Consider the following 17,350-nt stretch of genomic DNA (forward strand, 5'->3'; position numbering starts at 1 on the left):
CAAAACATTTAAAAAATGTAATGTAGTCCAAATTTCCTGCTTCATAGAAAAATCTGCCATATACTATAGGCATATAGGCTGAGGATAGATGCACCAATGTTACAGAAGAACTTTGGGTGACTGTCTAGGCAGCAATATGTCTCTGTCAATTCTAGAACTTTGGAAGTTGCTTACAATACACTTCCTGTTTACTGAGGTATATCCTTCTGAGGTCAGAGAGATATTATATAGCAGCCAAAGGAGACAGATGCTAGAACTAGAAACTTACCCAGTAAGCCACAGTTTCATGGTGATACACAGATTAATAGAAATGGGTTAATTTAACATGTAAGAGATAGTTAATGAGAAGCCTGAACTAATAAGTCAATCAGTGCTCTAATTAATATAGTTTCTATGTTATTATTCATGTCTGGGTGGCCAGGAAATGAAGGAGCAGTCTCTGTTCATAAGCATAAATTTACTAAGAGTCATTCTCTTGATACTGTTTTGTCTTTAGAAAATACCTATTTGGTTTTACTCTAGGTCTCTGGGCTATCAAGACTCTTGTTCTTGGTCACCAAAAAGTGTTGGGTATGGTTTCTGTCCTGTGGAATGGACCTTAAGTCAAATAAAACATTAGTTGGCTACTCCACATGTTGTGTGCTACTTTACTAGGAGAAGTAGGTCTATCTACTTCTTGCTTGTCTGATTTTGATGTAAGTTTGCTGAGTACCTATCAAGAAAGTTATCCATTTCTTTAAAATTTTCCAATTTGGTAGAGTCATAGTGCATTTTGTTTAATTGGTTAGTTTGGTTTGTTTTTTGGGGAGGTTGGAAGGGGTGGGGTGTATTTATGTATTTTTGTATTTATTTATTTATTTATTTATTTTTTATTTATTATTTTCCTCTCATACAGTACATCTCAAGCACAGTTTCTCATTCCACCGCACCTTCCAGTTTGTTTTTAAAGTATATACTTATGATTCTCTGCATTTTCTCAGTGTCTGTTGTTATGTTGTTGGAAGTTTTGATTGGTATAACAGTCTGGGATGCCAGCTTTGATCTCTTAGAACCTGTAGCACATGAGGTCAGGCCTTTTTGGCCTTCAGACAATAATCATCGTTATTAATTAATCATTCCCAGGTTTCACCATATAAGACCAAAAATTTGTAGTTAATTATTACCCTTTTATCAACTGCTAAAAGACCTCATTTCTCTGAGTGTGACGATGAATAGTGTCATCATGATTCAGCAGTTTGAGAAAAGCCAAGGTTCTTCTAATTTCACTAAAAGAGATCCAACAGAAAAATCCCACAGAATGTGAGTGCAGGATGTAAACAGAGTACATGAAGGTATCGTACACTTAGAGTGATGATTATCCAGATTATTAAATATTGATATTCACTTAAATCTCTGAAAGATTTTTATAAGTCTTGTATTTAGAAAAATAGATACTATAGCAGAGGCAGCTAATATTTGGCCACCAAAGTAATGGCTTGTGAGTATACACAGAAAATTACTTTTTCCTTCATAGCTACAAGAAGCCAAAGTTCAAAGTTCTATTATGCTTTGTTCTTTCTGGTCATTATTAAAAGCAGAAAATCACAGTACTATATGAATAAATACATTTATACCTCTACCCTTAAAGTCCATTGATCATTTAGATTCTAAGAAAAACCCATTTTTAATAATACAATCACAGAATACTCTAGCATGCTAAGAACCAGTAGATATTACCTGTTCCTTATAGAGCTGAGTGAGTGTGTTGGTCATTGTGGATTCCCCTCAGGATGTGCATGTGTTTGCAGAAGTGGGAAAGGGTGGCAGCCATCTTGACCATCTCACTCTATTACACCAATGAGGCTGCAAATAATGTGTTTAGAATAAGTGGGAATCCCTATATTTTTCTCATCAATCTCTTGATTTCATTTCCCTACAGATTTATATCATGCAAGCATTTGTCATGATTTCTTCTATAATCTTTCCAGAGGCTAATTAAGCAAAATATATCATGTGCCCCTGAAATTATGCATGTACTCCCATACATTCCTCTGTATCTTTGACAGACAAATTGTGCTCCTTGGGTTTAATGTACTTAAGTCAAATTACCCACTTTTGCCTAAATGGCATAAAATTACAGCTATTTTCTGCTTTTATTTTAATCAACATCTCATGGAATGTATATGAGATTAGAATTTCAGCCACATCAATCTTATTATTGCACTGAGATATGAAAAGACTTTGTTTTCACTAATTGATCTTCTATTTCAACACAGCCTTTGAAAATGTTATTCAGTTCATTTTATACATTTGGAGACTGCATCTCAGTCTGTAACTCAGTCTACAGGCACAAGCATGAAAGATCTACTGATTCACACAACCACAAGTTGTATAAAAATACAAATGTGAAATTATAATGTATGTGGAAAGGAAGTGATTCAGATCTGTATTGGCCCTGTGTTTGGCGCTTCACTCTCTGTGAATTGATATCATCGTTGTTCAGTTGATTCAGAGGGCCTTGCTCTCCTAGTGTCCTCCATTCTCTCTGATTGTTACACTCTTTCCTCCTTTTCTTCCTTTGAGTCTCCTCAGCTCTAAGGGGAAGTATGTATTGGAGGCATCCTCTTTAGAACTGTCTGTTTCAAGGACTCTCTCTCTCTCTCTCTCTCTCTCTCTCTCTCTCTCTCTCTCTCTCCCCTCTATACCCCATCTCTCTGCATAATGTCTGGCTGTGAGTCTGTTCCTATCTGCTGCAGAAAGAAGCATCTCTGACAATGACTAAATAGGCACTGACCTATGAATACAGAAAAATATTACTGCGAGTCATTGTGTTTCTCTAGACAGTGCTATTGGGTTTTACCCTAGCTCTCTGGGCTATCAAGTTTCTGGTTCTTGCTCACCAAAGAGTGTTGGGTATGATTTCTGTCTTGGTGGATGGACCTTTTTATTGGCATTTCAATTACATATTAATAAATAAAGACTGCCTGAAGATCTGAGAATAAAATAGTCCCACTGATCAGCCTTATAGACTAGGTTATGATAACACCTTCAATCCCAGTAGCCTCAATGACATGCATCTTTAATTCCAGTAGTCACAATGACATGCACCTTTAATTCCAGTAGTCACAATGGCTCTCACTTTTAATCACAGTAGCCACACTAGTTGCCATAGAAATCGGGGGGTATATGCCTTTAATCCCAGTGGTGCACACCTTTAATCCCAGCCCTATAGAAGAATATAAAACATGGAGACACAGTTCACAGACACAGTCTTATTCTGTGATTCCTGAATGCAGGATTGCCATTTCAGGCTGATTTCAGGCTGAGATCAAGATAAGAGGCAGTGGCTGGCTGTTTTGCTTTTTGGATCTTTAGGTTGAACCCCAATTTCTGACCCTGAGCTTTTATTAATAGTGCTTCAGACCTTAAGTTAAATAAAACATTGGCTGGCTACGCCCACAGGTTATGTGCCACCAATGCCCTGGCATATCATGCAGGAAGGACAGATAGTTGGTCAAATGTTTTGTAGCTATGTTAGTATTTATATTTCTCTTTTGGCATCATGCATAATATTTCCCATACCATCCCATACCAAAGCCATTACAATGTAGGGATGAATGATCCATGTAAGCACTATCTTGACTACTCCAGTTCAATGAGTTGTGTGGGTGTTGTTCTCAGCTATGGAGCCAGGCAGTCAGTTTGCAAAGAACAGAACATTGTCCAAGCAATGGTCTGGGTTGTTTTGGCATTTCGATGGGACCCCTACCTTCTTCCAACAACTCAATTTAATGCAACCCAGTTCAGATACTGTAAGCTTCTTTTGGTGACAAGAGATGGCCAGGTTGGACTATGTCACACTCATTAGGAGACCTCATTAGGAACACCTTCATATTAGAAGTTTGGGGGTGGAGTGGGACTTGTAGCTTTCAGGGTTTGATCAATGGAGTGGGGGTATTGGAGCAGCCTACCTCTTGGTCCTCTCTGAATCTGCAGCCTGTTTTCAGAGTTCTGCTGCAGTGAAGGGGGATATGAGGGTTTGGTGGCAGAGTGGGATTTGTATCTTACAGGATCTGATTGATGGAATGGAGTATTGGAGCAGTCTAGCTGCAAAAAAAAAATATGCCTGCTGGATAGCTAGAGGAGCTGATGCAGGTGAGGGAGGGGCCCGGGGTTTTGCTATGGTATAGAGGGCCTAAATAGTAGGGTTTCCCACCTGGTGAATGGTCACTCACCTCTTCATCTTCTCTGTGAATTTGCAGCCTGTCCAGCATTTGCTTCTTCAAAGCCAGGAAAAAAAAATATTATTACCAGGAAACATGAGTAAAGGCCAAATCACTACCCCCCTGATGCCTGATGGGTAGTAAATCAAACTGAAATTCATATTGTACTTTGTTTCACAATCAGCATAGGTAGAATGGTATTGTTAGTCCCAAGGAACCATCTCTTCTAGCTACTCCTGTGGGCTAATGCTCTTGTACATTGTAAAGATTTATCACTCGCATTGGTTTAATAAAACACTGATTGGGTAGTAGTCAGGCAGGAACTATAGGTGGGCCACCCAGACTAGGAGAATTATGGGAAGAGGAGAGGCTGAGATGTAATCATCAGTCAGATGCATAGGAAGCAAGATGAGAATGCTTTACTGGGAAAAGGTACCAAGCCACATGGCTAAATATAGATAAGAATGATGGTCTAATTTAAGTTGTAAGAGGTAGTTAGTAATAAGCCTGAACAATAGACCAAACATTTTATAATTAATATAAGTCTCTGTTTATTGGGGACTGAACAGCTGTGGGACTGGGTGGGACAAACACTTTCACCTACAAGCTCCCTACGAAGGACGATGTCCACCAAATAATAGGCTGCTATCAGGCATGGGGTTACACACTTTTTTTAAAAAAAATACCCAATCAACCTCTATGTTTCAATTAGCTTCAAATTGGGTTTCTAATTAACCTTAGGAAATTTTCATTATGAACCAAATAGGACAAATTCTAAATTTCAATACAGATTTTTATTAGGTTATAACAATTAAGATTAGAGAAGCAAATATTTTACGTTGGTTCCTGACTACAAGGAGTAGAGGAAAGGATTGAGGTGCCCTGAGTCTCTTACTTCAGTGGCTATTATATATTGCTACACCCACGGCTGTCACGCCCGTGTAGCTGAAAAATGCCGCTAAGGTGGAACGACACTGAAGGGCTGGGGTCTGTGCTCCCAGGAGCTGAGCCCCAGGCGGTTCCCTGGCAATCAGCCACAGTCATGATTCCGGATCAGCAAACTCGCCTTCGCTGGCCCTGGCGCTGTATTGAGCTTTCTGTTCTTTGTTTCTGTATTCTGTGTAGTCCTTTTATCTTGCCAGCAGATCAAGATGTCTTAAGACATTACCAATAATAACCAAACTACTGAGGACATATTGGACTCTGGCTCGCTCTCTAGGGGAACTTATGGATACCCTAGAACAGAAAGAGCTCATGATAGGAGAAGATGAGTAAATGATGAAGGAAAACGTATGGAGTGACATGAGTTACCATCTATGGAGAGGCTAGCCAGAATGAGAAACCCCTGGTGCATTTTAGATAGGAAAGAAAGGCAGGCTATTCTTGACAATATGAAACCAGCCATTCTTTATTGAAGCAAGCCTTGGGAGTGAAATCCTAAAGAATGGTGTTTGGGTTACCATGGGAACAGATATGATTTAGGGCCATGAGAAAGCAGTTGGTTAATGGTGTGAGATGAGTTTCAAAGGAAAACTCTGCCCATCTGGTCCTAAACACAGAACATACTGAAAACAATCAATTGCCTGTAATCATTCTTTTCATGAAAAGAATTTTGTTTGCCAACTTCCTTCTGTAATCCCATAAAAGCGATGCTTGAATTTTAGTAAATTTGCAGCAGCATATTCAACATTATTGAGTGTGTCTGTCTGTCATTTCCTCGCCGATTCCTGATTTCTCCTAGCCTTCATCCCTGTTCTCCCTCAGTCTGTGGTCTCCACGAGAGACAGTCCGCGGCAATATATAGCCTTTTACTTTTTTTATTTTGAGGTTAGGCAGGTGGTGGTGTCTTCCTTTAATACCAGCAATAGGAGGCAGAGGGAGCTTCTCTGTGAGTCTGCGGACAACCTGGCCTACAAAGTGAGTTCCAGGCCAACCAGAGGTACAAAGACGGACCCTGTTAATGAGCCCACCATCCTTTAAGTTCATGAGGCAGTCTTTTCTTTTTCAGCGGCTACACTGACCTCTTGTGGACAGTTTGTGCTAGTGTCCCAGGTCAGAATAAAACCAACTTGGCTCCCCAGCAATGATAGATGAGACTCAGAGAAACTGACAAATGAAGGAACGAATCAATCAATGACATAAAAAGATAATAATTAACTAACAATTCTAGGTATAAACAGCAAAATTTATAAGTCAAAATCCAATCGTAAGTACATGCAAAAGTAATGATATGATATCAAAATGGACATAAACATGGTGAATCACAATATTTTTTTAAAAAACAAGATCAGAAACAAGCTGTTAGAGTATAAATCGTGGATGAAGACGGACCTAAAATAAGGTGATATCAATCCTTTGTGTCTGTTTACTGACAATTCAGGGCCACTTAGCTCACTATTGGAAGCTGTGAAAGTTGAAGATCAGCGAGGTAGAGAATTAGTATTCTACTAATGATCGTCATTCTTTTCCTTTAAGTTTTATTTTATTTTAAATTATGTGTTTGGGTTTGTAAGTGCATGTGAATACAGGCATCCAGAGAGGCCAGAGGCATCAGGTTCCCTGAAGCCAGAGTTACAGGCAGTTATAAACAGCTCAGTGTGGGTATGGGAATCAAACTTGGTCCATGCAATGAGTGCATGCTCTTGATTACTAAGATATCTTTCCAGCCCTTGTTTATTGTCTTTTATTATTCTTTCTCTTACTTTTAAATTCATATCATTAGCTATATTCCCAGCAAATAGTGAATGCACTTCTATAGTAATTTCTTTTACCATTTATTTAAAAATAGAACTAGGGGGTAGATATTAAAGATAAAAACCTGAGATAACTGTGAGACTGCAACTCACCACGTCCACCTACTTCTCAGCACAAAAAGCTGTGCAAACCGAAGACCCTGCCTTTTTCTCTTCTGAGAAACTTTCTTTCACTTGTCCAGCATCTGCCAGGGAACTCCATGATAAATTTTGGCCAGCTGAATATGAACCCCACATCTCAACCCAATGCTCTACTCTAATTGGACACCAGAACCCAACATAGACAAAATTCCCATAACATTACCCTTTTCTGTCAAAGGAAAAAGGCACAGTTATAACACAGAAAAACTATATACAATAAGCATGATTATCAGGTAAAGTCTAAATAGAAAGAAAGGCTATTAACCTTAACAAAAATGAAACTACATACAACAAGAACAATTATCATGTAAGAAATATATTCAAAATGTCCAGTCCATTTGTAATTGGCAAATTGAGAGAAATTACTCCATTAGCTGTCCTCTCCTAAAGAATCCAAAGATTCTGACCTAAATACCTTCAGACATTATTAAGAAAAATGGTAACTGCAGCAATCCAGCCTTCAGCCTCATCACAGACCTGAGAAGGATAGAATCTTACTGAGTAACCAGAAGTGCAGAGCAAGCAACTTCCAACAATGCAAGAAATGACAGAAACAGCTGGCTGCCTGGACAGTCATCCAAGTTTTCCTTTGCAACGTCGGGGCATCCAGCTTTGAACTAAAAGCCTAGAATATCTGACAGACTTTTCTAAGGAGTAGGAAATTTTAAAGACTGTACTAGCCTGTCCTAGCAGTCACTTTTTTTGTATTCAACTTTGACAGTTTGGACACCATATTATCATCAGTCGAGGCAAAAAATATGGCTATATTTTTCCACAAATAAACAAACTTCAATATGGAAGTTCTTTGATGCCCATCATATTTTCTGATGTAGATCAGTCCTGCCAGGAGCAGACATATCTCATTGTCATGAAAATCCTTAGGCTATTAAAGCATCTGTAGATCTCTGAAGTGTTGGATGATCACCTATCAATCTAAAATATATCTCTGTATGATCTTGAAAAACATATCCAAAATGACTATAAATTTGATAGTTATGAGTTATTAAGTATTAACCTATATTTATTTATTATCCTAAATAGCTTTCAAGGACTAAACATTTTAATTTCATAATTATATGAGCTGCATAGGTACAATACTTTAAACAAAAATAAAGACATATGTACAGTATAACAAAAATAATCTTAAATTTATATCAGTATACAAAAATATATCAAACAAAATCAGAAACAGATACACAGTTAACAAAAATAATTTTAAATTTGTATCAATATACAAAAATCCATACCATTGTAGGGTTTTTTTAGATTAATAGTTATTTGGGAATTAAATTAGATTCAATAATTTGCAAAAATTTTCCTACCATTCCTATTCCCCCTTTTTCTTTTGGAAAGAGATCTCTGAGTCTAACCTTCTTTGAATAGTATTTTCTTGACCATGACCAGTAACAACCTGCAACCAACCCCTCTAAACAATGACAAACATTAATAATCCATTGAATGACCAAAACCATCCACCACACCTTTTGGAAATGTGTCATGTTTTCTGAACTGTTTCCTACTGGCATGGGGTACTGGCATCTTAGGGGACCCTGAGAAAATTGAGGTAATGGTCAATGTTGCACAAGGAGGGGGGCCTTTTGTTTGTCCTAGCCGCCCAGCTAGCTTACACCCAAAATAAAAACACAGAAACTGTATTCATTAAATCGGTGCTTGGCCAATAGCTCTAACTTCTCATTGGCTAACTCTTACATCTTAATTTATCCCATTTCTATTTTTCTGTGTAACGCCACATGACTGTGAACCTGCCTCTGTCTCAGACAGGAGATCCATGGCACCTCTCACTCTGCCCTTCTTCCCAGCATTCAGTTATGTCTACAACTTTTATACACATACAGTCAAAAAGTCTTTGGCAACAAAAAGGTTGCCAGGCAATTTTCTCATGTTCACAAAACATTCCTAGCAGACGGGTAAGAGCCAGGCAGCAACTTGACAGTTACTTTTATGGCTCAGGGAGGCTGCTGTGGCTGTGGGTTATCTCTTAGAGGAAAGTGGTCATAAAAAGGAAAAACTAACCAAGGAGAAAACTAAGGATTTAAGAGAATTTCGTATACTAGTCTATGTTTAAACAGATTGGTTAAATATATAAACTAAAAGTCTCTGATTAATAAAACGCAAATAAAGCAAGATGCAGGAGCACCTTTTGACTCCCAGCACTTCTGTGGAGCCCTACAGTGAGTAACCATAGCAACCCGAGGACGGTAGGAGGAAACACACAGTGCTGATTCGTATCAACACATTCGCCAAACGTAAACCGGCAATAAAACCGTTTTAAGTTTAAAGATGTGTCTTCTACCCTATGTAGTTAGACCAAAGGAAATATCCTGTAATTATTTGTACAAAATATAGGTCCTGACACCTCCTAGCAATTCTGGCCCCTGGCAGCACTCACTTCCCACCAAGCTTATGTGAGAAAACCATGCCAGCTCCTAGACATGTTAAATCACTTAATAACCTCTATCTGTTAGTTACACAAATCTTAGGGGTAAAGCATAAACAGTCTCCTAAGCTAAGATCTACTATCATTAAACTGAGGTGGACGTATATAGGAGGTGGTACTAGCCTTCCAGGTGGGAGCAGCAGAGTGCAGCATCTCCCACAAGGACAGGCAGGACAAGTTCAGGGCCCTTCTTGGACTCTTTAATCTCAGGAAGGCTTTGATACAACAAATCCAGATGTGCTGCAGTTTTGTCCTTGAGTATTATCTGTGGAAGTCCCGCTAGTCTATGTATACAGAGGCACCTTCTCTGCCCAAATCATCCTGTCTGTGAGTTAATTGTAGCAAACAGGCTTTGAAGTATTTTTATTGCATTGTAGGACAAAGGGTTTGACTGTTTTGAAAATTACTTCACCCAACTGATGACTGAGATGAATCTGGCACACAGGTTACACCATGAACGATCTGATTAACAGCGTCCCCATTCAGCAGGAAGCAGTTTGGAGAGAAATAACTACGTCCATATTCCCAGATATTGTTTATAAATGTTCTTTTACATTTAAAGGGGGAGATGATATAGATATGAATAATTTGCATTGGTATAGATTTTAAGGTCAATTTTGTTATATGTATATGTATTTCTGATCTTTAAGGTATTGTGATTGTGTAGTTCATTTGAAAATGTAATGTATAATTAGGAAATATAGGTTGTTAATGGATAATCATTGATAATAGTTAAGCTTGTAGTCATGTTATTAGATTTTCTAGATATGTAGAGATATATTTCAGTTAGATAGACATTCTTCATATCTTTCAAAGACTGCAGAATATGGCATTTAATGTTTTAATAACTTAGGGTTTTTCATGACAATGAGACACGTCTGCTCCTGGCAGCACCAATCTACTTCAAGAGGAAGATGGGCATCAAAGAGGCTCCTTATGGAGTTTGATAGCAATTTGCGCAAGACACTGCTCTTGCCGGGACTGTTGCAGAAACTGGACACAAAGAACCCACAGAGAGAGGACTGTTGAACTTGCCTAAATGTGAGATGATTCTTTGGGGTTCCTGATTCAAGAAAGAGTCTGCGAGACATTCTGAAGGACACAGCAGATAGTGACTGAACTGCCTTTGAAATTTCCTGCTGCATAGAAATGTCTCTGGATACTATGGGCCTGAAGGCTGAAGATGGATGCCCCAATGGTACAGAGGAACTTTGGGTGACTGTCCAGGCAGTGAGTTGTCTCTGTTATTTCTAGAGTTTGGAAGTTGTTTATTTCTTGTTTACTTAGGTAGTATTATATCCTTCTGGAGTCTTTGATGGAGTTGAAGAATAGATAGTTATAGTTTTCCTTAGTTATGATAAAAGATAAAGTAGATATAAATATTGTAACTGTAATTCTTACTTGATAACTGTTTTGTTATATGTAATTTTACTATGTTAAAGTTAAAGCCTTTCTTTTTTGTTTAAACAGAAAAGGGAGAAATGATGGAGGATTCTTATTGGCTAATAAACAAACTGCCTTGGCATTTTGATAGGGCAAGATTTAGATAGGTGGAGTAGACAGAACAGGAAGAAGGAAGTGAGGTAGATGGCCCAGTCAGATGCCACGCCTCTCCTAAGTTAGTCAGACTGCTGTGCCTCTCCCCAGGGAGAGAGATGCAATGAAGCCAGCCACCAGGTCAGACGTGCTGAATCTTTCCCGGTAAGACACCGCTCATGGTGTTACATAGATTATTAGATATGGGTTAGTCAAGATGTGAGTAAGAGGCTGAACCTAATGGGCCAGGCAGTATTTAAAAGAATACAGTTTCCGTGTAATTATTTCGGGTGTAAAGCTAGCTGTGCAGGAGCTGGGCGGCCAGGAGCCGGGCGGTGGGAAGCGGCCCGCAGCTCCTTGCTACAGTCCAGGAAGGTGATCAACCAAGCTGACAAGGCTCCCACAGAGCTTGTCCATGCAGAAGAATCAAAGCCCAGCGCCATTGTCCTTGGCTTCTCAGTCAGCCTCCACTGTGGCCACTTTCAGAGAGTCGGGTTTGGTCGCATGTTCCATCAGTCCCATTCCAACTGGAGTTGGTGATCTCCTGTTAGTTCTGTCCCACCCTCTCCATGGGTGAACGCACCTTTCACGGTCCTGACTTTCTTTCTCATGTTCTCCCTCCTTCTGCTTCTCATCAGGACCTTGGGAGCTCAGTCCGGTGCTCCAGTGTGGGGCTCAGTCATTTTCTTCATCTATCGCCAGGTAGAGGTTCTATGGTGATATGCAAGAAATTCATCAGTATGGCTATAAGAACTGGCCTTTTCGGGCTCCCTCTCCTCAGCTGCCCAAGGAACTAGCTGGGGGCATCTCCCTGGAAGCCCGGGAACCCCTCTAGAGTTTAACACCACCATTCTACATAGGCCTAGAGATAATTCAATTTTTATTCTCATCATTTTTATGAATGTTTCATAAGTGGTTATTCTATAACTGTATTTTGTCATGAAGCAAATTCTTTTCACAGAAAAAGAAAGACTTTGTCCAGACCTCTAGAAAGCATAGTGTCATAGTGTTTTCTCTGTGTTCAATGGTCAGCAACATGTCAGAAGACAAAGCCAATGCAATCGCATGGGCCCTTGCCCAGATTCCACAAAAGGTGAGGGAAAGCATTCCATGGGAGGTGACTATATACGAAGTCTGTGAACGTCCTTGAAAGGTCTGATTCTAAAAATGATGGCATGAAAGTTAAAGCTTTAAGGAAGCTCTAACTTTCCTTAGTCAAACAGATATTAAAAATTTATATTCACAAAAAATGTTTCAATACTACAGAAGGTGTTCTTGACTGAGAGTGACTTGGATATAAACACAGTGACCACCGTGGGCACATTCTCAAATGCTGGCATGATGATAACATTGCTATCAAGAGTATGTAGACATAGCCAAATTCTTCAGAGTCACTTGTTCTATTTGTAGATTACTTAAAATCACTGTATACATTAGATTTTCAGGGGTGAGTGAATTTGTATTTAGTATTTCTATCAGAATAACAGTAAGCAGTTTTTGAAAAAGTTTGAAATGCAACATGACTTTGCATCCTAATTTTGGAATAGACTGGTTCAGTGTGCTTTTGACAGGGCCAATAAAATGAAGGGAGTCCAAGGTTCACCAAGTCTCAATCAAAATATACTATGGGATAATTGAGAGAAAAAGCATTGAAAAAAAACCTATGCTCTTGACTGGACTGCCAGTATTTGTAGGAGAAATATCCAAGGGAAAGGTAGAGACAGGTGCTTCCCTCACAATGATGTCTGCATCATAAAAAAATGGAACTCACGACTCTGCTCTTAACCCATTAGAGTGATAGTATTAATATTCAGGGAAGAAAGGGGGGAAAAAAGAAAGAGTCCAAAGGAACATAAGGTAAAAAATAATGTTTCAGATGACTCACTTCATAAAGCATACTACAAAGTAATTTTCTACAGTTCAAATTTGAATGTTTATGAGCATTTTAAATTTGTAGTGGAACAGTCACCCTTTATTCACCTACATTAATTTTTGATGTTATCCTGTATTTGATTTTATGAGTCACATAGCAAATCCATGTTAACCTTCAGGCTAATGCTCCATTTTATAAGCTCTGTATGAGAATTTCAACATTAGCACCTATTGTAGGCCTCAGATGGGGACTGATTTTTCTGTCACGGAACATTCTGACCTCTTCAGTAAAATCTTTTCAGTTTATTATAAGCACTGCATCCCTACCAGTATGCACAAGTCAGTAGGACATAATCAGTGTCATTAGATTTGGGAATATTTTTTAATAATAACACTTGTGAATAGCAAATTATATAGAAGAGACTGCTAATAATCTTTACAAAGTTTAATATGGTCAGCAATACCCAAATCCATTCTAATTCAAGCCCCAAATAAGTTCATAATTTTAAAACTCCCCAACAAACCTCATAAAATGGAGCCTTTACTGCTTCTTTAACATCTATTTTTTACATTTAATAAATTTCTGAGGAAGAGAAGTAACTCAGTATGTTAACTCTTTTTGGTGCAGAGTGATCAGCTCAGTCTGAATTCCCTAAACCCACATCAAGTCAGGCACAGTATTGTATGTGTCTGTAATGCCAACATTCCTATCAAAGACAGAAGGCAGAAACAGGAGAATTCCTGTGAACCAGTAGCAAAAAAAAAGTCAAATAAGATATTCTGTCATTAACAGGAGAGAAACCAGAAGGAATATTTGAAGAAGTCTTCTTCATTCCACATTCAGATTCATGTTGAATGAGGTTTTGTTCCTCCAGGTCCCACATCTGTTTAGTCCTTGGTCTGGGGCTTCTGTTCTGCCTGGTTCCTTTTCCAGCAAGGCAGTCACATCTTGTTCCCTCTGTGTCCTGATCACTGTATCTGCAGACTGAGAAGTTCCTCTTCCCAGAATTCTCATTGCCCTGCCTCTGCTTCCTGCCTGATTGCCAATGTTCTGCCTAGCTACTGGTCATTCCGAATTTTATTAAAATTAATACAAGTAACAGGATAAAAGACCATTGTTCCACAGTATTCTCCCCCTTTTTTAAAAAAAACCAAGAACTCTGAATCTAATATCCTTTGTTGAGCTTTTCTCCTGACCATTATCTATAAAAACTTGTAACCAACATTCTAAACAAAGAAAAATATACACAGTCCATTTTGGGGGGAGTATGAGTGTAGTTTTCCAGGCTATTTCCTGGTACTGATAATATTATGACTGGAGTATACTGTGAGGCTCGACTGTCTCAGCCAGCAGTCTTGAATGTGTTCTGGATGTAGAACTCAAACATCTGGGCCATCTGCTCCTATCAGAGATTTCTCAGGGGGTCTTCCTTGTTCATACATGATTTTTCTAAACCCAGAATGAATCCACAGCCTCTCATTTCCTGTGGAAACATAAGCAAAACCTCTTCTCCTAAGTAACATACTTTTTTACTTCAATTTTGAAGTCAAGGTATTTTCAAAATATCTATCTTGTTTTATTTCAGCAACATTTATAAAGAAATACCTTTTAGCAGCTGTTGCTTCTTCCCCAGCATTCAAACATTTCAAAAACATAATGACATACAGAACACCCAGGGAAGAAAAAAGAGAATGAGATACAGACAGGAAAGAATTTTCCAATCTCAGTGGCAATCTAAGAATGTTGATTCATGATCAGAACTCTTCATGAAATTTTTCCTGTCATTGGTATTTACACTAACATTCTTAGAGTCCTAAAGTAAAATTGATTTATTCTTAAAAGACAATGATTTCATAGATTTGAACTCATGTGAATCAAAAACAAGGACAATAACTGAACAACCAAAAACAGACCAAACCTGAGCATGCAGAGGGAAGATGGGTACATTATCCTACCCAAAACCATGGAACTATGGACAATTATTAGCTTGTGAGAGTGGAAGAGTATAAGCTCTGGTGAGTCAACATTTCTCTACCAGAAGAGCACATTCAAGAATATTTGTAGAGCACGAATTGGTCTTGAGAGATTCTTTTCTTAAGGACACTGACTAGAGTGAATAGAGAAGAGGTGATTTAAGTAAGATTGGGGTATGGGAATGAATATTACAAAAGTATATTATATAACCTCCCAAAGGAATAAAGAAAAAAATGTCTGTTTCACATCATGTGGTCATAGCCATTGTTTGGGCAACAGATGGAGTTCCAGTGTGCAAATATTGCAGGCATATTCTGATCCACTTAGTCTACAACAATAGCTCTACAAAGAACACAAGTCTTTTGGTGAATTGATACAGAGGGTTGAATATTTTATTTTAAAACCTATACTGTCACTGCTTCAGATGCAGTGATACTTGGGAGAATGGGCCAGAAAAAGAGGCAGAATAAAGGATCAAGCAATAGCCAACTTTATTCAGAGAATCAGACAATGTCTACTGTGAAGGTTAGGAAAGGATATATGAACAAATATCACAATAGTTGAAGCTATGTACAATCATAACAAGAAGCCCTGTGGAGCAAAAATATGTTTTTCCACAGAGTACCACAAAGGACAGTTTAAATATTACCTGGATAACAACAGCAAGCAGTAGTGGTTACTCTGAAGTAGATCCACTCTTATTTACTACATCTGGGAGAAGAACAAAAACACATTCCAAGAAATAATAGGATATTAAGATAAATGTAATAGGATATTAAGATAAATGAAAGCAGTTTTCTATCCTCCATAGTAATATATGAATAAAATTTGAAAATTCATACATTTCTGTAACTCTCTTTAAATCTGATTGTTAGTAAGGGGTAATATAGTACAGCAAAAATCAAAGTCATATGATTGTTGACATTGGGCCCTCTCCTGATTTACTGATTGAGCATGAAAAGGAAGTTAGTAAGCAGTTAGTATTTTATTGCCCTTATGGGGTAAATAAATCCATTCTAAAGTTGTATTCTTTGTTCTACACTACCTCTAGGAGACAATTAAGTGGTGAAAATAAGTTTAAAGGCAGCAAAGGATACACACTGTGGAGGCCACAGAAGTGGTTCCAGTCCACCTTGAGCAAAGTCAGAGAATTGAAGCCTATTTCTGCTCCTCCAAGGATAAGACAGGAGGTTTGACTCAGGGAATGGCTGCTTACAGGATACATAGTTAAGGTGTAGTCACTGCATGTCCTGCCTAAAACATCAGAATGCTTAACTCAGGAAATAGTGACTTGACATCTCAAGTATTGAAGCAAGTTATTGCTCTATTTGTTCTTTGTGTCATGTTAAATCGTTTTTTGCCTTCTTACCCCTTTTTTTGGATTAAGGTATTTAAGCATATGGAAAATAAACACAGACATATTCAGTATTCGCTGGATAACCCTCCTGTTTCTATCCTCTGTCTCTGAATTTCTTTCATATCTCTGTTCTTCCTGCTTACTTTTTCTAATTTACATGCTGCCCACTACCCTGAAACATGCAAGTTCCATCAAGGCTGAACCCCAAAAGATGCCATCCCAACAGATGTCACCCCAACTTGTGGCTATGACACCATACAATATACAAATGCATCTTTAAGTTTAAAATTAAATAGCTATAATTCTTCCTTTAAACTTAAGATAAAATTAAGAACTATATAATGTTGTCTTTCCTTTCAGAGTTTTAGATAAATTGGTTAGGTCATAATTAGGCATTCATAAAGTGGTATAATTATTTGTGAAAGGCATTGAATGTTTTTAAATTGTCTAATGGACATTTGTGTGGGAGGTGGGATGTTGCTTAGCAGTTGTTCTAGTAACTAGTTGCTATTACACAGTGTCTCATCTCTGTACTTTTTCAGGTGTAATAGTAAGCCCATATTTATGTAGTACATCCTGAGTCATGGCACTAGGATTTTTATAATTTTTGAATCATATTTAAAACCTCATTCATGTTCATTGCCGTTGTCCTTGGTTTCTCAGTCCTCCTCCACCGTCAGCCACAGTCAGAGAGTCCGGTTTGGTCCCCTGTTCCATCAGTCCCATTCCAACTGGGCTTGGTGGTCTCCCATTAGATCTGTCCCACCCTCTCAATGGGTAAACGCACTCCTCACGGTCCTGACTTCCTTGCTCATGATCTCCCTCCTTTTGCTCCTCATCGGGACCTTGGGAGCTCAGTCCGGTGCTCCTATGTGGGGCTCTGTCATTTTCGTGAACTCTACAGCATGGACGGGCTCACTGTGAGCCTTGTCAGTTTGGTTGCTCACCTTCCTGGACTTAGGGGGAGCTGGGAGGACCTTGGACTTAACATAGTGAAGGGAACCCTGATGGCTCTTTGTCTTGGAGAAGGGTGGAGTGGGGGTATGGGTGGAAGGG

General features: G+C 38.6%; 2 long non-coding RNA genes across 3 annotated transcripts in view; both read right to left on the reverse strand.

Moving 5' to 3' along the window:
- Positions 1-1,672: 1,672 nt before the first annotated feature.
- LOC119822930 lies at positions 1,673-11,715 on the reverse strand. The gene is made up of 3 exons (XR_005286871.1): positions 11,674-11,715; positions 4,215-4,259; positions 1,673-1,842 (listed from the first exon to the last, which is right to left on the reverse strand). It is a non-coding gene; the product is annotated as an uncharacterized LOC119822930 (long non-coding RNA).
- Positions 11,716-11,743: 28 nt separating this feature from the next.
- LOC119822933 overlaps positions 11,744-17,350 on the reverse strand; it is a 31,398-nt gene continuing 25,791 nt past the window's right edge. Inside the window, exons 3-4 of one of the 2 annotated variants that reach the window (XR_005286872.1) lie at positions 15,587-15,648; positions 11,744-11,801 (exon numbers count right to left, since the gene is read on the reverse strand). This is a non-coding gene — a long non-coding RNA (uncharacterized LOC119822933). Of the gene's footprint in view, positions 11,802-14,146; positions 14,447-15,586; positions 15,649-17,350 lie in introns of those variants that run through there. The other variant, XR_005286876.1, reaches the window with a different exon arrangement.

The sequence above is a fragment of the Arvicola amphibius genome, chromosome 1 (genome assembly GCF_903992535.2).
Source record: "Arvicola amphibius chromosome 1, mArvAmp1.2, whole genome shotgun sequence".
Lineage (NCBI taxonomy): Eukaryota > Metazoa > Chordata > Mammalia > Rodentia > Cricetidae > Arvicola > Arvicola amphibius.